Here is a 22,408-nt window from a genome sequence, read left to right on the forward strand (position 1 = left end):
TGTGCACAATCTCTCTAGCAAATTTAGGAACTTATTTAAAAGTTCTTCATTAAACATTAAAATGTGGCCTATTTTCACCATTTCACCATTTTCACCAATATATCTATATTATTTTAATTTGTTAAGATAAAAAAATATATATCTGTAAAAGATAGCTTCATCATGCACTTCCAAACCATTTCACATTAATGTTTTTTTTGCAATGCATTTTCTCAGTATAGGAGGTGGACATTGATACAGATCATGTATTAATCAACGTAGGAAGCAACAATTACCGTTGGAAATTCAAGTGAAGCCATATTAAGGGACATTGATTTCTCAGTTATAGATAGTGAGCTGTTTTTCTTGAGAAAGCCCATTCATCCGGTTATTATCATGTGGAGCTGGGTGAGATCCTTCCTGTCCCCACCGCAGAGCTCCACTGGGTGGCGCTAAAACACCGACACAGCCCCACAGCTTCTGCACACTGACATGATCCGGCTGCTCCCTCTCATCCACTCGGGTACCTCAAATCCGTTTCTCTAACTGCACGAAGACGTTCCCAAAACCCAACTGCAACCCAAAAGGAGGATTCTTAAAAATAATAATCATCCAGAAAGTATGAGTGACGGCCCGGCGTGTTGTCCAGCTGCTGAGCCGCTCCGGCCGGGAGGAAGTTGTGAGTCAAAACCGGAGGAACATCAACTTTTATAGACTTTTAGACCGCCGCCTGCAAGTAGGCACCAGCCCCAATTTCCTCTTATTTTACCAGGGAATTGAGAGTCCGTACAGCTCTGACATTATATTAGTGTTTGTAGGTAATGTGTTGTCGAGGGCGTCTTGAAACGACGAGGAAATGGCATTTCTGTGAAGAAGAGCTCCCTGGTTTTTGTGGTTGACAATGGAGAATAAATGAAGGGGACGTTTCAGGGGATTAATTGACAGCACAACGACAGGTAAGTGGACATAGCCTACCCTTAAAACATGTTGTTGTCATGTATTGTGTACACTAATGTATCTCTGTGGCTTTTACAACGTTGGGAAATTGACCTCAAACTATTTAAATGCGGATTTCAAACAGCTCACGTGTCACTGCGATATAGCCAATCATCCAAACGCTAGAATAAAATAAGCGTATCGATTCCATGATCGTTTGCTTCCCTTAGATTAATAGTTATAAACTTGTGAGGAACTAATGATTTAATGTGGCGTACAGGTGTAGCTGTGGGCTGGGTAATGTAAAGCGTCATGCTGTTTTCATTCAGAGAAGATCAGATCTGTGCAGCAACATGATGAAACAGTCATTCGCTGCTTAAATCAGACACACAAATAGTTCCCATCAGAGGCATCTGGGTGGCTGATTTTTTTTTTTGTGCACAAAGGCACTAAAGGAACTCTCAGATGGGTGAACATTTAAAAACCAACTTCCTTTTTCTCCCATAGAAACATAGATATGAAGGCAAATTATGTGTGTGTGTGTGCATGGTCCCATCAGCATACATGCAAACAAGACAATGTCTGATCATGGCTTTAGATAAGAAGAATTAAAAAAAATCCTTTACTGGATTTAACACTAATAATCTTGTGTAAAAACTGGCATGTAATAATCCCTCTTTCATTCTTATCACTATCTATCTATCTATCTATCTATCTATCTATCTATCTATCTATCTATCTATCTATCTATCTATCTATCTATCTATCTATCTATCTATTGTCTTTTCTTGCAATCTGATGCAGTAGAATACATCCAATCTGTTTTTAGTGTGTTCAGTTTTCCAGTTTTTTGCCCCCACAAAAGAGTGCATAATATTTCTTTATCCAAGCTTCACCTGTAAGGTAACCCCCTAACACAAACATGGTTCCTCACAGTTAAACTGTAACCTGGAGCTGACTGCACGCTGTGGGCTGTCTCCTCCATCACTGTCAGTCCCCTCAACTTAAATATGAAATGAATGAAAAGCAGCTCTAGCTATAAGCGGCTTGTTTGTGACTTAAGAAAAGCACAATGCCATTATCATGTTGGATTACGTTAAGAAGACATGGACGGAGTCCCTAATGAAAACTGCCTCTTATGTTGGCTGCCAGCTGCTCTGCACACACACTGTAGATATTTATGATTATGCTTACACACCACTGTGAATATTTCTATTTCTACAACCCCTCCCCTCTTGACTCTCCCACTCCCCCCCCCCTTCTCTGCCTTTTTTTCCACTCCATATCAACCTATCTCTGTTGACCCTCTTCTTTTATCTGCCCTTCATCTCCTTGACAAGTTGTGCGGTCAGCTGTTTTTCTTTTTATCCCTCAATTAGTGCCATCATCGCATTTCATCCTGCAGAATATGGGGATGGTAATAACCTTACACTCCTAATGCGGCTGATAAGTTCTGCTGTGATTAATTGAAGTCCCCTCCGTCAGAGAGTCAAAGGAGACGTAGATCTTCCCTTTCACACTCACTGACAGGCAACCCATTATATTGTTTTATAGATCGCCGTCAGTAGCCCTTGAAGCTGCCTGCGGCCCACTGTTGTTCTGGAGGGTTTTATTGTGCCGTGTTATTGGTTGGTATTGCTGACAGACAGAGCAAAGGCCACCAAGGGATTACTGGAGATGGGATCCCTGTGACAGTTACACTGTATTTGATAGCAACACGGGAAAAGATTTGTGCGCTCTGCAGTGGTTGTTGTAAAAAGAAAAAGTGGGAATTTGTTATGGAGCTAAAGGCTTAGAATTAAGTTGTCTTTGTACCTGTAAACATCCTGCCACCATAACCTTGCCATTTGTCACTGCTGGCATGCATACTCCCAAAGGAGTGTTGAATCAAAAATGGTTGCTCATGCCGTTTATGTGGCACTGCATCTCTGCGAAACAGCCAGATGTAGAGGTAGGACCGATTAGTTTGCAATCTCAGTCGTGCTTTTCTGTTTAAAAGCCAACATCCTCGCAGACATTGCAACAAAAAGCAGATCCAGGTGAAGGCAGAGCGCAGACGGAGGCTTGTAGAGAGTACTTGATATGCATGAGCCACCAGGTGATTTCCAGAGGAAGAGAACACCAGGGATAAGAGGCTTGTCTCTAGTTTTAAGGAGCCACCCCAGGCAGTATTTGTGTTCTCCGGCAGCTTCCTGCTCATGCTGTCAGATCAATAGGGCATAATATGAGAGTCTGGCTTGTGTTTTGCAGGCATGAGACAAAACAATACATTTGAGTTTTTGCACTTATGTATGTATGTATTCGAAGCCCTGTGGTAGTATTCAGATTGCCTGTTGAGACTAAAGTCCCTCCAAATGTCTCCATGTAACACTGACATCACCCGGTTTCCATAGCGTGGGCATGCCGAATATATATTCAGAAAACATACACATGTCACAGTGTCTTGTCACAATGAACAGAGCAATGCAGCACCACACATCTGAGGTCTTGCATCATTTCAGAAAGTCTGTATTCACCACCAGCCTTGCAGATTTGGCTTAGTGGAACAATAAAAAACTCAGCCATCTATCTACATGATTACATCCAATTTCAGCACCCTGAGATTTGCTGCTCAGCGGTGTTCATAGTCTAATGTGTTTAGAAAGCACGGTTTGTTCCACCTCTCAAAGATCCAGCTCGAGCTGCCGGGGTGCATCCATCGGGTTTTTAAAGGAAAATTCAAAGCCTACCATAGCGAACGAATGTAGCATTGTTACGCTTGTGTGCAGCTCCGTCATGTACTGAGGAGGAGGAGGACATGGGGAGAGCACATCTTATGTTTTATAGATGCCATTTAAAGGAGCATGGCCAAGATGGGCTGGCTGCAATGAACTGTAACCGCCGACAAAACACCAGGACAATAAACAAATAAATTGGTTTCCTGGAAACCAGCAGTGTCCCAAACTCGCCGGGGCTGATCCATGCCAATGCGGTAAGGTCTTTTCTCCTCAGAGATTAGGCTGTGAAACACAACTGCACCTCTTCTTTATTCATGCTGATTTGCTGTTTGTATGTCTTGTTGTGGGTGTGCATGAGTGTGAAAGAGGGAGAGAGAAAGGGTGTGTGTGTTGGTGTGTGTACATCTGAAGTGCAACAGTGTTTGGAAAAGTGGGTGTTGTCCTGAGTGTTTATGTGAATGGTTTGTGTGGGTGCATCCTGCATGTGTGCCCAGGCGTCTGTATTTATTAATGCTCTATGTGCGTGGGAGTGTGTGTGTGTGTGTGTGTCATTGTATTATATCAGTTCCGTCTGTTGGTTGCTCAGCATGCATGACTTGAGTACAAACTGATCCTATGGGCTCAATCATGTAAAGTTCATAGACTCTGTTGTACTAACCCGACCACACCCACTCATGTCCTGCATATAAAGGCAACATTCCCACAATAGATTGAACTTTTCAGATTAAATGAATACATTTTCAGAATCTCTGTCAATTTTAGATAAAATCAGAAAGAAATATATCTTTAGACATATTGTTTATCGTCTTTTGACCCCCCGATCACCGGATATCCAAGCTGGTAACCACTGATTTTAACAATCCTTAGAAGTGTTTTCAGGTTTCCATTCACAGTTCTGCTTTTTAAAAAAAAAATCCTTTATCTTTTGAAATGTGTCTGTCTTGCTCTCAAGAATACTTTTTGTGTAGGGACGTCTCATGTATGCAAACTCACATTTTCTAAGCCAAAATGTTTATCCATCCTCTGTAAAGTAGAGGAGTCATGTGACTCTGTTTGGTAGTTCCTCCAGCTGACTCTTCAAGTGGACACTGAGGACAATGAGCTTAGGAATGTACTCTTCATTGGAGGTGCTTTTCAGCTTTGTCGTGCATCAGGCTTTTCCAACAAGCCCCTTCTCTCCCTCCTTTAATCTATCACTCTGTTTCTTTTCCCTTGAGGTATTCAGTGTTTGGCAGCTTTCACTCTCAATACTTTGCCATTGCGCCAAATTCCCATCAACTCCTTCTCCAGCACAGCAGTGAGGAACTCAATTCTCCAAGCCCCTAACCATTGGCCCAGGGAAAGGGCTGGGGATCGCAGATTTTAAGAAACCCACTTCGTAACCCTGGTTCCTAGTGGTGCAAGGGAGCTCTGATTTTCCGTTTGCAGAATATTTTTTTATCCTCTCTTGGGGTGCCTGAGGGTCCTTAGCAATATGTTTTTTTTTGTCCTTCTCTTTTCTTGCGTTGTCAAACTCCACCTTGTGCCTGTAATCATTAGACTGTAATTTGGGTAGAAAATTGCAATTACGGGCGTTTAAAAATGAGCCTGTTATTTTTCTATGCTTGTTATTTCTTCGTCGAGAGGGCAGGACAGCAGCAATCCTTCTGTGATTATAATTAAACAAATTGGACTCAATGAAATTGGCAATTATTGTCAAAGGTCTTTCCATTTGCTTCCTTTTTAAGGCTTGTTTATCTTATTGAAAGTTGTGCTATTTCCTCCTGTTGTTTGCCTTGATAATGTTGATGGGTTCTTCTTCTGCCCTCCTGCCTCTCATCACACAAACAAAAGGAGACGGGTTGGATTTTGTGACCCAACGCGGAGGCCGGTCAGGTTTCTCCATCATCAGATCCCAGCAGAAGAGCTGGGACTCTCCTTCAAAGCAGGCTTCTATCTTCAAAAGAAATGTACCCATGTCATTAAATGTATTGTGCAGAGGCCAGCGTCGGAGCCTTGATCTTATGTACACGATGAAAATGATGAGAAACAGAAATCTGGGAGTTATCTCTCAACCATGATAGAATTAGCTCAAGGCTAGCTGCAGTTCACGCGCCTCTTTTATCCGTTCAAACATGCCTCCTCTATCTCCCGCTATAAATACATACGAAACATTTCACTCCTAATTATTCTTTTGCATTTTGATTTGTCAGTCACATTTTCTCAGTATTGGTCGCTAGGAATATACAACTGTGCTCTTGTATTATATGTAAATGTAGTTCTATTTCGTCCATACTGACCGCCAGAGGCGGTGCTTTAGCACTGGATATGTCCATCGCGCGCATGCGCAGCTCGAGTACCAATAACAACAAAGTCACCTGTGACCCATGTGACACCGGCTATATCAGCCGGTATTGTCAGAGGATCTGTTCCTTTTCATCTTCTCGCTGCGCAAGGGTACCGTGGCTAAGTTTTCGTAGCCTACAGCGTTCAGGTTTGAACGTTTGATCTGAGGGATTTCTCTGCAAACAGCTGGCCGCGTGAAGCTTCGCGACTGACAGTCGGGGCTACGGGTCGTTAGACGCGTCCTCCAGGAGCTGCGCCGGCTGTGCAGAGCCGCGACAGACAGGTTTGTGTCAGCTTGTTGCTGGTGATGGCTGTGTTTCCACACCCGCTCCCAGCTAGTGCTGCGTACCGGTACGCCGAACCGGTACTGGACTTGTAAAAAGTTTCGGTTCAAGTCCGGTTAAAACCGGAACGTCAGGAACCGGTACTTGGACTCGCAAAAAAACTAGCACTTACGTATATTCTGGTGTCTGTGGTTATTTAAACATTCCCTGATAAACGTGATTCAGTGTCAATAAATGAGTGCTAATCCCAGTGTGCTCAGTGTACAACATCACATGTCATTTCACCTTCGATTCACGGTTTGAAGACGTAGCATTTCCCCACATGCTAATGCTAACCGGAAGTGAAGAATTTTCAGAATAAAAGTATTAAGTAAATAGTGTGAACTTCCGGATTTTCAGAATAAAACTGATTTAAATTAAATAGTGTATTTAATTCAAAATTACGCCATATCAACATTGATTTTAATTTCTAACAGTATGTATGTACATCACTATGTATGTAGTATGTACTGTATAATGTAAACATTATTATTATATTGAACTTTGTAGTAGTTCACTGTAGTTGCTGTCATAAGTCATTTGTAGACTAAGTGGAAAAAAGTGTTTTTTTTACATTTGTACTTTTTAGAGAAATGTAGACACAAGTTGGAAGGGAGCACAATAAACCTGACGAGTTTGAATTTCAGTTGTTTATGAGTTAATTTCAATTGATAATTAGCTCACAATAAGTTCACTTTAGTTACTCGCACAACTTGACACAAGCCATGGGTTCAGGTCCGGACTTATAAGTCCGGACCTGAACCTGAACCTCTGGACTTGAGTCCGGACCTGAACCTGAATGTGAGTCCAGGTACGCAGCACTACTCCCAGCCAAGTTGTCCTGATTACCGTCTTATTGTTTGTGGCTTAGACTTTCTGGTGACGACAGTGTTCCTGCTTCCTCTCCCATAAAGTTGCCCTTATGCTCTTTTGAAAGTTCTGCTTGTGGCGTTGTGCCCAAGCTATCATTAGCATTTGAGTCCCAGCTTTGGCTGCGTCCCTCATTCGATTTAGTATGGAAAGCCAAGAGTGTCATACTTTAAACCCGTTTTTCGTTTAGATGCAGAAAGTAAGGTAAGAACTTTCTATTTTCTAGAAGCTATTATCTGGTCTTAACATTTGTGTTCTGACTCGGTCGCTTGATTGTTAGCAGCAGCCGCTTGGCTAACACCTTGCTGTTGAGCTTAACTATTAACTCAGGGCAGTGCTCCCGCTCCCTGTAGCATAGGGTTTGATTGCAGTAGCGCTAGATCGTTGTATTACTGCTCCTAGTACTAGACTCCTAGCACTAGGATGATATGCAGAGAACATCTTCACGGCGGGTGCTGTGTGCTCGGCATGTGCGGTTACTACTGTAACCAGACACGGTTCTATGCGGGCTGTTCTCTTTCTTAGAAGCTAATTATCTGGTCTTAACATTGTGTTCTGACTTGGTTGCTTGATTGTTAGCAGCAGCCGCTTGGCTAACACCTTGCATGTACGGTTAAGCTTCATTATTTAACTCAGCCGGTGAGGGCAGTGCTCTCGCTGCTGCTCCCGGTAAACGCATGGTATGGTTGCAGTAGCGCTATATCGTTGTATGCTGCTCCTAGTACTAGACTCCTAGCACTAGGACGATATGCAGAGAACAATCTTCACTGTGTGTGCCGTGTGCTCTGCATGTATGGCCATTAAGGAGGATTTCATCCTCCCAATATTATATTGTCTAGTGGGCAGCCGTTGGCTGACACTTTTAGGCACCGGCCACAGTTACTATTGTAACTAAGGTTCTAAGCCGTAAGTCTGGCCATAATTAATACTGTAACTACGGGGTTAAGCCGTAAGTACTGGCCATAGTTACTACTGTAACTACGGTTCCAAGCCGTGCACGTACTGGCCATAGGCAATACCGTAACTACGGCTCTATGCCGTGTAAGTACTGGCCATAGTTACTACTGTAACTACGGTTCTAAACCATGTAAGTACTGGCCATAGTTACTACTGTAACTACGGTTCCAAGCCGTGCAAGTACTGGCCAGAGTTACTACTGTAACTACGGCTCTATGCTGTGTAAGTATCCAAGCCGTGCAAGTACTGGCCAGAGTTACGACTGTAACTACGGTTCTAAGCCGTGTAAGTACTGGCCATAGTTACTACTGTAACTACGGTTAGATGCCGTGTGAGGCCTGGCCATGGCTACTGCTGTAACTACGGCTCTGTGCTATTCTATTCTTTAGAAGCTAGTTATCTGGTCTTAAACATGTGTGTTATTTGACTTGATCTCGCTTGATCGTTAGCAGCAGCCGCTCGGCTAACGTCTTGCGTATACTGTTAGCTTCTTTATTTTACCCAGCTAGGTGAAGGCAGTGCTCTCGCTCCCGCTCCCTCTACCGGTAATGCGGATGTAGCTACATCCCTTTTTTCTGTTCGGCGAGTAGTAGCACCGCTCTACTCTTCCCGTTCAGCAGGTAGCCGGTGAAGGCTGTGTTCCCGCACCCGCTCCTGGTCACACTGCATTTGGCAGTGTAACCGCCAAATGCTCTAACTTAACCAGTGAAGGCAGTTCTCGCCCCCACTCCTGGTAGACGCCAAACGGCCTCGTTTTTCCGTTAAGCAGGTAGCCGGTGAAGGCTGTGTTCCCGCACCCGCTCCCGGTTACACTGCATCTGGCATTCGTCTCTAACCCAACCAGTGAAGGCAGTTCTCGCCCCCGCTCCTGGTAGACGCCAAACCGCCTTGTTTTTTCTGTTAAGCAGGTAGCTGGTGAAGGCTGTGTTCCCGCACCCGCTCCCGGTTACGCTGCATCTGGCATTCGTCTCTAACTCGACCAGTGAAGGCAGTGTTCTCGCCCCCGCTCCTGGTAGACGCGGAACTACCTTGTTTCTCCGTTAAGCAGGTAGCCGGTGAAGGCTGTGTTCCCGCACCCGCTCCCGGTTACGCTGCATTTGGCATTCGTCTTAATTTAACCAGTGAAGGCAGTGTTCTCGCCCCCGCTCCTGGTAGACGCTAAACTGCCTGGTTCCGTTAAGCAGGTAGCTGGTGAAGGCTGTGTTCCCGCACCCGCTCCCGGTTACGCTGCATCTGGCATTCGTCTCTAACTCAACCAGTGAAGGCAGTGTTCTCGCCCCCGCTCCTGGTAGACGCTAAACTGCCTTGTTTATTCTGTTAAGCAGGTAGCTGGTGAAGGCTGTGTTCCCGCACCCGCTCCCGGTTACGCTGCATCTGGCATTCGTCTTAATTTAACCAGTGAAGGCAGTGTTCTCGCCCCCGCTCCTGGTAGACGCTAAACTGCCTGGTTCCGTTAAGCAGGTAGCTGGTGAAGGCTGTGTTCCCGCACCCGCTCCCGGTTACGCTGCATCTGGCACTCGCCTCTAGCTCAGCCAGTGAAGGCAGTGTTTTCGCCCCCGCTCTTGGTAAACTGCTTTATTTACTAATCCAGCTCGGTGAAGGCAGTGATCTCGCTCCCGCTCCCTCTGCTGTAACGTGGGTGTAATTACATCCCTCTTTCTGTTCGGCGAGTAGCAGCAACGCTCTACTCTTTCCGTTAAGCAGGTAGCTGGTGAAGGCTGTGTTCCCGCACCCGCTCCCGGCTACGCTGCATCTGGCTACCTACAGAATGGTTCATTCATGTAGCGCCTGTAGGGTTTCTCTTGAGCCCGAGGACGGCCACGACCGCTGCCCCTCCTGCCTCGGCCGCTTCTGGCGGTCAGTGGGGACGAAATTCGAGCATCTGAGGGAGGTTCTCACGGTAAACGCCTGCATGAGCTGTAGCTGCATGCCTCGGGTGCTCAGAGTGGCTCGAATCACTGAGGTGGAACGTCTGGCAGCAGCCAACAGACACCTCTCCTTGTCACGTACTCCTCCAGATCAATTCGGCCGTTCCCGGCGACTTGAGGGAGCGATGGCTTTGTGTGCTCCCCCCCCAATAGAAGGACTAGAAATAGGCTGTCCTCTAAAGTGGATCGGCTAGCTGCCGATAGGGGCATGATGAAGTAGCCTCTTGGCCCTTCAGCCTGGGCCCGGTGTAGGGCCCAGGCGGGCGCCCCTTCGGTTGGCACCCCTCCTTCGGTTGGCGCCCCTCCTTCGGCTGACGCACCTCCTCCGGTTGACGGAGAGTCCTCCGTCGCGTACCAGTCGGGCCAGGGGAGCTGTTTAGATCAGCTGCCCTGGAGGCACTGGAGTGTGCCGCCCAAGCTAGGCAGACCAGGCAGCAGCACCCGGGTCCTCGCAGACCTGTGCCCACTCCCAGCAGGCCCAGGGGCCGCTCTAGCAGCCGCACTCAGCCGCTGGATTACAGGGGTGGTCTGCAGAGGTCTTAGCGGCCCACTCAACCGCCTCCCAATGACTTTCGTGCCCCATGTCGCCCGCCTTCCAGGCGGCCTCGTGCCCCAGAGCCTTACCGGACCCCCACCCAAGAGGCTCCAGGGTCCGGGGGGCTGGGCTCTGAAATCCCGGGGGTGGTCGGCGGCTGCTTTCCCAGCAGCAGCTCAGTTTCTGGGCAGTCTGTACTTCCGTCCCTTGGGTGGTTTTCACCTTAACCCAGGGGTACAGACCGCAGCTCCGGCCCCTAGCCTTCGGCTGGGTCTAATTGACAGTCGTCAGCGATCCGGCAGGGGCCCTACCTCTGGGCCAAGAGTTGTCCGTCCTTTTGTCCAAGGACGCAATCAACCCAGTAAGACCCTCTGCTTAGCCAGGGGGTTCTACTCGGCATACTTTCTCGTGAGCAAGTAAGTCGGCGTAAGTCGGCGGATTTCGCCCGATCTTGGACCTCAGAGGAATCAACAGATTCCTGAAGGTGCTGCCATTCTATATGCTGACTACTGCATACGCACAGGTGGAGTGGTTCCCAACCGAGGGATGCCTACTTCCATGTGGGCCGGGCAAGAGGGTGCCTTATATTCAGTTCCTCCGGCCCTTGGGCAGACTGGCAGCTGCCTCGGCCGCTGGGCCCTTAGGCCCGCTGTCGTTGTGCCCCATGCAGATGTGGCTGAACAGCCTTCACTTGGACGCCAAGTGGCACAGGCACAGTGAAGGCACAGTGAAGTCAGGGGGGCAAGAATGTGCGTGTTCCTTGGGGACAGCATGTACATTGTTGCTTAGACAACAGTCCCTTCTAGATAGTGGACGTTCTCACTCCACTCTGAATTTATGTGGCTGCGATTCTGCCCAACATGTTCGGGTCGACGGCGCCACGGCGGGGTGCCACAGGTCGGTGTCCCTCTTTATGAGAGGGGCTTTACGGCAGCGTCCCCCTTGCACCCCGAGGGCTCCGGCTTGGGACCTGCCCTTGCTGCCGGATGCCCTATCACCTCCTCCCTTCGAGCCCCTGGCCCAGGTGGGGCTTAGGTGGCTGCCCACAAAGGCAGCATTTCTGCTTGCCATAGCCTCAGGGAAGTGAGTCGGGGAGTTGCATGTCCTCTCCATAAACAATACATGCCCGAGGTGAGACTCTCAGGCGTTGCCCTTTGGGCAAATGTGGCATTCCCGCCCGGGGTCCTTCCACAAACTCACTTCAATCAGCCTGCCCAGCTGGCACGCTTTGACATTCAGGAGTACGGCACATCGAAGTTGCTGTGCCCGGGGGGTGCCCAAAGGGCGTATATCAAGGCTACTGCCTGTATACGGCAGGAGGAGCAACTCTTGAGTTTGCCCTGGCGGCACTAAAGGAGGTTAGGCCCTCTAACCAGTGGCTTCCCCACTGGGTTGTCGATACCATCTCACAGGCTTACGGGGCCAGTGGCCGCCCCCTGCCACCAGGCAAATCACCGCCTCTGGCGGTCAGTAGGGACGAAATAGAACGATAGTTACGGCTGTAACTACGGTTCTATGAGTCCCGGATGACCGCCAGAGTTCCCTGTCACTCAGAATTCTTGTGTGCTCGCGAGAAGATTCGGGGAACAGATCCTCTGACAATACCGGCTGATATAGCCGGTGTCACGTGGGTCACAGGTGACTTTGTTGTTATTGGTACTCGAGCTGCGCATGCGCGCGATGGACATATCCAGTGCTAAAGCACCGCCTCTGGCGGTCATCCGGGACTCATAGACCCGTAGTTACAGCCGTAACTATCGTTTTACCTTGATGCAAACAGGGAAGGGAACATAGTTGAGTATGTGTTTGAGGCAGGATAGTTTGAGATTTAAACATTTGGATCAATTTTAAAGAAAGTCCTATGTCTTAAGTGTCATTGGTCTTTTAAAGGTTGTATCAAAGGAGGCATCAAAAGGTCGAAAGAATGACTAAAATATAATTTATCAGAATTATTCTTGGGAAATTGCATCTTCCAACAAAATTCCTTATCATGAGAGTCAAACGGAGGGATGTCTACTACTGTTTACTGCCAGTTAGCATTAGCTGTCAATGCGTGACTGCTATGTAAGTTTAGTGAAATGATGTCCGCAGGTAACCAAATGTTGACATACTGACCACTCAGTGTTTTTGTTAAAGGTAAAAACAAGCATGCTGACATCACATTTGCAATACACGTTTACTACAGTAGGTGACATCCAACTGTTTAATTTCCTATTTTGACTGATACTGGATTTGTGTGTGCGCAGGCTGCATTGTAAGCAAATGTCACTGGTGTCATTAATTCAGGCAGGTTCGAAGGTGTCTTCTACGTTAATGGTTGGGAAGTCTAATGGAGTTACTTCTTTGGTTTTTCACAAATAACAAGACGGCATAGAGAAAAATCCGGAAACCTAACCATTGTAGTAACAGTAACATGTTGTATTGAAGGGTCATGTTCACGTTAGAGCACTCTGTTTCTAACTCTGTCTGAGTCTGTGTAACCATGTCTTAAGCTCTGTGGCTCTTGTGGATTATTTTATCATTTTCGGTCCTCCCTGTTGCCACTGCCGTATCCGAAACGGAACAGCGAGGATTTTCCTGTTACTGCAAAACATTTCTGATGATTCGATTGATGTTCTTTTTTTAGACCAGCATCAATTTTCAGATATAAGGCAGAATTATAAGCCTTGGGATGGAAAACAATTTTGTTCTCTCTCCCTCCCTGTTCTCTTTCGTCTTGCTTGCACTCCCTCTTCCCTTCAAACACACGATCAAACCCACACACAACAACTCCCTCTTCACTGCGTGCAGGGTGACTAATTTCTCTTGGGCTTTGGACTTCAGCGTGAGAGAGGGTGAGAATTAAGAATAAATGTAAAGAGAGGAGAGGCAGTTATGCACTGGCAGCTCAGAGGAAGCCGCCCACATCCAAAGAGCCTGACTTCACCTCGTCTTTATGGTCGCCTGCCCTTCACAAGAAACAGAATCGGAATACCTTTATTCGTCCCACAGAGGGGACATTTACAACAGGGGAACATTTACAAATGTACAAACCAGTGCAAGCCCATATCCAACATACTTTGTCTTACTGGGACTGTCAGTTTAAACGTTTTTGACTCCCCAGTTTAAGGTACTGGAGACAAATCACAAACAATGGGCATGGAGCTCCCATCTGGGAGGAGAAATTGAAATCTAAGTGTGCGGTTTTTGCATCCAATTTGAGTTTCTTTGCTGGATTCTGTCGAGCGGAACGGCTGCCAATCACTTGGTTTTGTTTACTCGCTGTGTCCTGCCGACAACTGGCTGGTACAAATATCAGCTGCTGCAGTGACACACTGTGCATTCGTACAAATTAAATAGGCTATATTGCACTTATGTTTTCGACATAACCAGAGGGTTTTCGAATAATTTAGGGAACTGATTTCAATTTTGCATTTATCACCAGATAAAACTAGATGCCAAGAGCTGAACGGAACTTGTGTTTGTACTCCTCCAAAAAAATGTCTTTGTAGCTTCTCCTTAGTTCACAAGGGAAACTGTTTGACCGTTTACCCTCTGGGAAAAATGACTGAAGATCATCTGGTACAAAATCCAATTATTGATCTCTTCCTAACTATCAATAACTGTACATGTGATGGATCATTGGAAAGTGTATAACAACCCTACATGACACTCAATTTTGCAGTCAAAGTAAAAAAGATGCTCAGTGGTGTCTCACTTTTTAAAACATTAGGTCATCAAATGAGGTCGTCCGGATGAAACAAAGAGCTAGCTAAAGACACAACAACTGACATTTTGGAGGAGAGAAGCAGTAAGGCAGATTTTTCAAATAACCTTCCACCTTTCTTCCTTATAATTCATCTCAAAACTGTTAATAAAGTATTTATTAAGATTCAATAAAATAATCAGTTGTAGATTGTACATGTAGAGTGGATGCCTTATTGGAAAGAGTTTTTTGTTTCCTTTTTTTCATTACAACTGGATGGAACTACAAATGTCATAATGCACAACAAAAAGAAAAAGGAAAACCCCACTGCGCTGCACCAGTATTGAGGTTGGCCTTTTGCCAGTGTCTGTCTTTAATACTATACATATCCGTAGACATTTAATATCATTTCCATGCTGCTTCCACACTCACAGAATAAGGCTGTCATTTTGTGCCAACTTCAAGCCATGAGCATGTGTTTGAATTGTCTCAAAATAAGGCCAATATATTATGCTGCTACTGCATGGACATAATTACGTCTAAATCCCTGACAAAACAAGCGCTGCACTCACTCGACAGAATGTCAAAGCTATTATTATGTAGGACTTAGCATGCACTTATGTCACCCAACTAATGACACGTAGCACATTTTATTGCCGCCACAGAACACCTCTCTGCTTCATGATTGGAGACATAATGGAGATATTTTTGCTATTCTCTCCCTCCCTCTTGTACATCTCTTAACACATCCTCCCCTGGCCCTAATTCATTTAAACATTTAAAACAGGGACCTCAATTATTCATGTCCCAAAGTCGTCTGTGGCCCTGGCCCAGCCTCCCGTGGCTCCCGGTGCAGAGTGTGTCTGGATGGACACATTCCCAGGCTGCTCATTAATTGATGCCTCAGTTGACGCCAGAGGTCTAATGCACTCTCACTCTCAGCTTGCTCTCCCTGCAAATCCAGCATGTCGTCTGTTCCTCTCTCACACGGACGGCGTGAGGGTTTTTTTTCACAGAAAGAATGATGTCATTCAAGTCTTGCTTAAAAGGTTCAATCGGTGTCCTCACCCCATTGGCCGGGTAAAAATGAAAACTATGTTAGACAAGGGGTTAGATCAGAAGGAAACCTCAGTTCACGGCCAGACCAGGAGTCAAGAATTGTGTAAGTGGACAACATACATTCCTCTTTTATGCTGTCCTTCCATCTTTGAATTTCTGTCCTCATTTCCTTTCGGTGGGCTCGTATTCTCCATCATTCAGCGCAGCATGTGGGTGGTGGTTACCTCCTCTGCACCCAAAAGGAAGGTTCAAAGAGGTCATTAAACTGAAGATTCACCACGGTGGGCAAAACATGAAGAGTAAAATAAGATGAAAAGTTAAGGAAGAACTGCAAAATCATTCAAGAAAGGCTGCCTGTCTTTGCTACACATTAAAGAGAGAAGTTGGCGAGATAATCTTTTGCAAAACAGGAGTTTATGATCTAGTTCACCATCCTTATTTTCAGTAGGAGCAAATGAGAAGCCACTGGAGAGGCCTGAAAAGATAGATGTTGACCGTTCACTGGCCGAATGTCTGGGGAGATCCGGGCTTAGCGCTTAACAATGCAATAACATTGAGGATTACATCATCATTACCCTGAAGCACCATATGATTTGTTTGTACAGAACCTGCTGGAAACAGTTTTCGTATAAGGGCAGGGACGTTCAAAAAAAACTTGGCAGGAGATTGAATAAACCATCTGTCAATTAAACTCTTACTTAAGCTAGTCAGGAGAAGAGCAAAGAACACGTTGTCTGTCAAAAGAAGCCTTCAGCTTTTTTGCTCTCTTTCATATAAATACTCTCCAATTGTGATACAACCTTTTGCTATTGCAGCATTTCCAATTCAGGATTTAAGATAATGTTTTTTCACAAGTGGTGACTCGAGTCACATGACTTGGACTCGAGTCAGACTCGAGTCACCAATTTGATGACTTTGGACTCGACTTGACAAAATCACAAAACACTTGCGACTCGACTTGGGCTTGAACACCAATGACTCGGGACTTGACTTGAGCCTTCTGACTTGAGGTGACTTGATAATTTAATTCGGGGTCTCCAACCAGTGGCGGCGCCAGAGATTTTCTCTAGGGGGTGCTGTGGGGTAGCTTGACGTTTCATAGTGTGCTCAAACATTAAGGGTTTCCCATTAATGCACCAGCGCTACAGTTGAATTTTCTACTGCAACACTCCCCACACACACAGTGTACCCGCGACTGTTACAATGAAGGCTCGATAATCAGCTCACGGCATATAGGTGTAAGCAGGGGTAAAGCAGGGCTGCCAACTAATTAACCCATATCTCACACCACACTTGCATTTCCTCAAGTTGTCGTCCAAAATAAATGTATATAAATATAAAAATAAAGTGAAGGAACAGCTGTTCAAGAATAAAAAAAAAACAGCACCACGGCACTTGGCTGTCATTAATGTGCAAAGATTTTTTTTTAAATCAAACTGAAACACACACACACACACACACACACACACACACACACACACACACACACACAGTCTGCGTGTAGGGAGGGGTGGGCCTGCACACACCTTCACACCCACACACAGTCTGCGTGGTCTGCGTGTAGGGAGGTGCGGGCCTGCACACACCCACAAACACACACACGCACACGCACACACACACACACACACACACACACACACACACACACACACACACACACACACACACACACACACACACACACACACACACACACACACACACACACACACACACACACACACACACACACACACACTAACTTGAACGCCAAGGCTAATTATGCTATTCTTAACCCCGGAATCCACAGAGGACATACGCACACGCTCATCTTATGCACAGCAAAGAACGAAAAAATAGTCTTTTACCTTAAGTGAGAATAGACCAAAGATGCTTTGGCTCGACTTCTTCTCGTTGCCGTCCTGGTTTCCAAGAAGAAGAGAGACGATGTCCTGCTTTAATCCAGCTTTTCACGAACGGCACTGGGTCGAATTTGTCCAAAGGGGGTCCGTTTAGGTCCACAAACAGAAGCGAAGACAAGCTCTCCTCGCGCAACCTGTTGCGACTCTGGTTGTCGGTGTTATTCACGGCGGAAAAGCCTCTTTCGCACTCAGCAGACGTGGGGAGGTAAGTGCGACTTGCTATGCATAGCCGTTCCAGTGTTTTGCCCGGTGGAGTGCCCTGCAATTTCCAGTCTCTAAACTGCTCCACGGCCTCCCCGGCTGGTTCTCCGAGCGATTTAGCCAGACGGTGCACTTCTTGTTCGCCAAACAAAGTCAAGTCTTCCTGCTCTCCAGGCCAAAAGCGCTTATCAAGAGCTTTGAGCGTCTGGACCAAGCTTGACTCCGGTAAGAGCTTGGTTAGAGTAGCAACCACCGATTCATAAAAACGAGGCTTGTTTATTTTCCCCCTGCCTTCTGTCAGCTCTACGTCCTTAAAAAAGCCAGATGAGACGCCCTGTTCAGCCTTCTTCGTTGATCTCCCCCCGGTCGTCTTCATGGCGGTCAACACATTTATGGTTTGTTTGATGTGGACACTTGAGTCCACAAGAGTCATTTCTCTTCTCTGCAGCTTGAGAGACAGGCTCTGGAGTTCACGCAGGATGTCTTTCATGACAGCCAAATCTTCCACGAATCCTGAGTTGGTTAGGTGCTTGAAAAGTCCCTTGTATTTTTGCCTCTCAAGATCATTACGTGATGCGTTCTCACTGGATGTTTTAAAATAGAGTGCTAGTGCGGGGAAATCTTTCCATACAGCTTTTACTGTTTTAAAGCTGCTGGCAACCCATCTGATGGTAAAAATTTGACCTATGTTCAGTATTTCATGTTGAGCTCGGCCGCTGCTTCTTTCAGCAATCTGGAATTCCTGGTTGACTGATTGTAGAGTGAGTATAAATGTGAAATAAATATCTCAAACTGATTAGTGCCACCCACTTCTTTAAGAGCATCTTTGACTGACAGTTCTAGTCTGTGCGCCAGGCAGTGTACAGACTGCACGTTCGGAAACTTGTTTTTGAGCCTGACGACAAGCCCACTGGCTTTTCCCGTGAGCGCTGCAGCCCCATCGGTGGCTATGCTTATTAGGTGCGTCTTCAAAAAGTCATCATCCATTCCAGCTTTATATAGACTCGCCATCATTGAGTTATAAATTGATTCAGCATCGACCCCATCTGTAAGTTCCACTATATCCAGGAACACATTATCTACATCCCCCTTACCACTGACATCACATCTTACGTAAATGATTAGATAGGGACGACCGTGAACGGTACTTTCATCAATTGTGATTGATACCTTTGAATCCATTTCTTTCACATTAGAGACGAACTTGCGGTGCATTTCCTTTGCAATGTGACTTATTATTTCTGCGCATGCATGGTCAGATTTGTGGATATTCCCAACTTCGGCTCCATTCAGCTCCTGCATTGTCATGAGGGGGTTGAGCTTTTTATAAGATAGCCTTTCCTTTGCTACGGTGGAAGCTGTTCTAAACGAGACTGTTGTTTTCTTGAGTAAATCGGACTGTACATCAATGAAACCGTTTGGGAGGGTTTCTTTGTCTTTCATCTGTACTATTTCCACTGACCTCGCGTGGGCCTGGCTGTCCCTGTGTTTGTAGATCTTCTTTCGTAGCTGTTTTGCATCAGGGCTAGTAACATCACCATTGATCCATTCTTCCGCAAGGTGTAAACCCGGTCCCTTTAGCAGCAACGTTTTTGCTTTCCTACACACTAAGCATCCTAACTTTCCAGCCTTAATGTCAAGCCAGGGGTTGCGGTCTTTCCATTCGCCCACCTGCTTCGTTGTCCAACCAGCCGGCGGAAAGTCACTAGCAGTAGCAGCTACCTCCGCAACTGCTGCGTCTTCTGAGCGCTCTGCCTCAACTTCAACTCCTTCTGGGGAGTGACTGGGCGGGACAGGAGCCCCCGACTCGCTAACGGTTCTGGTAGCGAGTGCTGTGCTAGCTGCTGCATCATCAGCATCATCTCTGGGTGTCTCTTGGTCATCTCATGGTGTCACTTTTTTGGATGTGAACCCAAAGTGCGCGAGTGAAACACTTTGGTTTAGCTTTCTCTTAGACATTGTAGTCCTCTCTAATGTAACGTCTTTCTCTCCTCTTTGCCGCGCGTGGCTAATTTGCATAATTTGTGTCCGCGTCACGCAGCGTACCCCCGTCACGGCGGCTGGCTCTGCTTTTGACAGCCAAAATAGAAGATATTTGTGAATAAATGTTTTGAATTATGAATACTGGACATAGTAAGCTTAAAAACATTTTAGTGACCATTGCAAGTGACAAATACATATTATAATTTCAGACCCCCCCTACATTTTTCTGTTGAGGCTTTCAGGGGGGCTCAGGTGTTAATCGGGGGGGTCGAGCTCCCCCGGACCCCCCCGTATTTCGCACACTGCTTCCACCACTGCAGTGGGTCTGTATCAGGGTCTGTCTCAGACGACAACAAATAGGATGACAGCTCAGCTTCAATCTTGTCCTGCTCTGACTGGGAGGTAGACGACACTGGCCCTTTCTCATTTCTCTAACTCCCCTCCTCGACTCCTATCCTCGAGACTTAGTCCCGCCCACAGGAGATGCGAACGGAGGAGTCGAGGAGGGGAAGCACTAAGCAGCAGGCGGTTAGAGAAATGAGAACTCCTCTCCAGTGTTGCCAACTTGGCGATTTTCTCGTTAAATGTGGCGGCTTTCCAAACCCTCCGGCTACTTATTTGTGTCAACAGTGACTAACGACTAATCTAACGATTTATAATGGTGTTATTAGGGACTTTTCTGGTGTTTGGAGACTCACGTATTGTTCTGAAGTTAACGAGCCGCGGGTGCTGCCGTGAGCCCCGCCTCCCTCCCATAGTACTCACAGGCGCTCAGACTGACAGTTGCCTGGCCGCAGCAGAGCTGATGCTGCAGTCAGAGCAGAGAGGAGACAACCACACTCCCCCGCGTCGAGACTGCAAATGAATTGCGCATGCGCATGCGCCAACTGCCAAGCCGTCCTGGTTTTGAGCGGGATTTAAATGTAAAATGTAAATGTTTCTTCACTCACTTTCACACTATAATACATAACTGCCTTTGCTTTGCTTTGACTCACACAGCCTCAGTCACTCAATCACCTCGTCCACTGTGTGTGTGCCTCTCTGTGACAAGCTAAACATCATGGCACAGTCTAAATTGTATTCTCAAAGATACAGAAAGGAGTGGGAATCAAACCCTGAGTATAAAGGATGGTTGAAGCCATTTATTGGAGATGACACACGGGCATACTGCCTTTATTGTAAGCCATTACATGATATGCAAATTAGGCGATGACGTCATTTAGCGGCTTCTAAATGCCGACTTTTCGGACAGCCAATAGTTACTTTCCTTACTATGGAGTTGGCAACACTGCTCCTCTCCTCTGAGCGGTCATTTTAAAGAGAAGTCCATTAATGATGACAGGAGGCACAGCAGCCCTCTGTCTGATGGACAGATGTGTTCATGACGACCTATATATTTACTTTGATTCATTCACAGTGCGGTATAATGAGACAATAACAGGCTACAGATGCGGACACACACATATATACACACACACACACACACACACACACACACACACACACACACACACACACACACACACACACACACACACACACACACACACACACACACACACACACACACACACACACACACACACACACACACACATATATTTATATAAATATATACCATTTCAGAATCAAACAGAGCACTCTCATAACAACGTAACACTATCAGAGACTGGATATATATCCCCCCCCCTCTCTGGTCGCTACAATGAGGGAAATAAATTACGGGCCAAAAGTTTTATTTATAAGTATTAAAAGTAAGCAGAGGACACCAAACCAACTGAGACCTGTCTGTCCGATGCATATACGCACTGTACAACACACACACCTACACACTGTACCACACACACCTACAGCTCCTAAAGCATATAATCAGGCTACAGCCGTTGTGTATTTTATTATGTGAAGCACTAAATGGTTTTAGAAAAATATCGACTCTTTGTTTGTAGATACCTACTAAACTACAGCAAATAAAGAGAGTAGGCCTGTTATACTGATTGATATATATTTTACACACTGCTCTGCTTTCTGCACGACCTCACAGCTGTTCTCTCGGTAAACATCGCCTTGCGACGAGAGCAGTTAATAAAATAAAATCCAGGGGATGCATGCAGAGCTGTGATTGGCTGAGATAAGTCCGGCCGTGCGTCACGACTCTTTGAAACATCTCTGTTCCCGGAAATGCATCCACGGAGGAGCCGTGGAGGACCGTGGAGGACCCATCAGTGTATCCTCGGTTATAGCTCCTCCAGAGAGCCTCCTCGACGCTCGATCCTCGGTCCTCGAAGTGCATTTAGAGAAATGAGATGTCCTTCAACATGGCGCGCTGAAATTCATTTCCGGGTCACTACCGGAGGACCAAGGAGTCGAGGAGTGGAGGAGGGGGATTTGATGAAATGAGAAAGGGCCACTGTCAGTGTCGTTTGTTTACAGACTTGGGTAGCATGAGACAACATCCGGAACTACCGGAAATGAAACCAGCCGTGAAGTATTTCCTGTATTTTTTGGAGTATTGATTACAGCGTTCAAAACCATATTAAATGAAAAGTCATGAAAGAGATAAGGAGGAGAAAAGGCGTGTTTAGTTATATATTTAATGTACAATGTCTGAGTCCTCTGTTATGCTCAACAACGAACATTGGAGACGTGGAGGGCCGGCCCCCAGCAGCGCCAACCGGCACATAGGGAGGAGCCAGCAGAGGAGATATAACAGCTGGAGAGGTGGAGCTCGCTCTCTTCCCTTCACTCACGAGAACCATAACACAGCTGTTTTTCTGACTGAACAACATCCTGCTTGTAACATACCCCCGCCTTTTTTAATTAACCTGTTAAACCCCCGAGCCTGTTTTTCAGGTTTCAGGCTCAAAAATGACATTCCCAGAACAAATGACCATATCTTCCCTTCTAAAAGGGTTAAATTAATAATCTTTTTTCTCAAAGTAATGATAAACCTGTGAGTTGGATGTAGAAAAGTCAGATTCAATATAGATGTTTTTTATTTTAAAGAAAATT

The 22,408-nt window shown here is 46.2% G+C and overlaps 1 protein-coding gene across 1 annotated transcript in view; it reads left to right on the top strand.

Annotated features, from left to right (window-relative positions):
* Positions 1–417: 417 nt before the first annotated feature.
* The window catches only part of tafa3a (TAFA chemokine like family member 3a), a 128,543-nt gene continuing 106,552 nt past the window's right edge, over positions 418–22,408 (top strand). Inside the window, exon 1 of the mRNA XM_034083580.1 lies at positions 418–935. The gene's annotated coding sequence lies outside the window, so the exon portion shown is untranslated. The remainder of the gene's footprint in view (positions 936–22,408) is intronic.

Source organism: Pseudochaenichthys georgianus, chromosome 5 (assembly GCF_902827115.2).
Source record: "Pseudochaenichthys georgianus chromosome 5, fPseGeo1.2, whole genome shotgun sequence".
NCBI lineage: Eukaryota > Metazoa > Chordata > Actinopteri > Perciformes > Channichthyidae > Pseudochaenichthys > Pseudochaenichthys georgianus.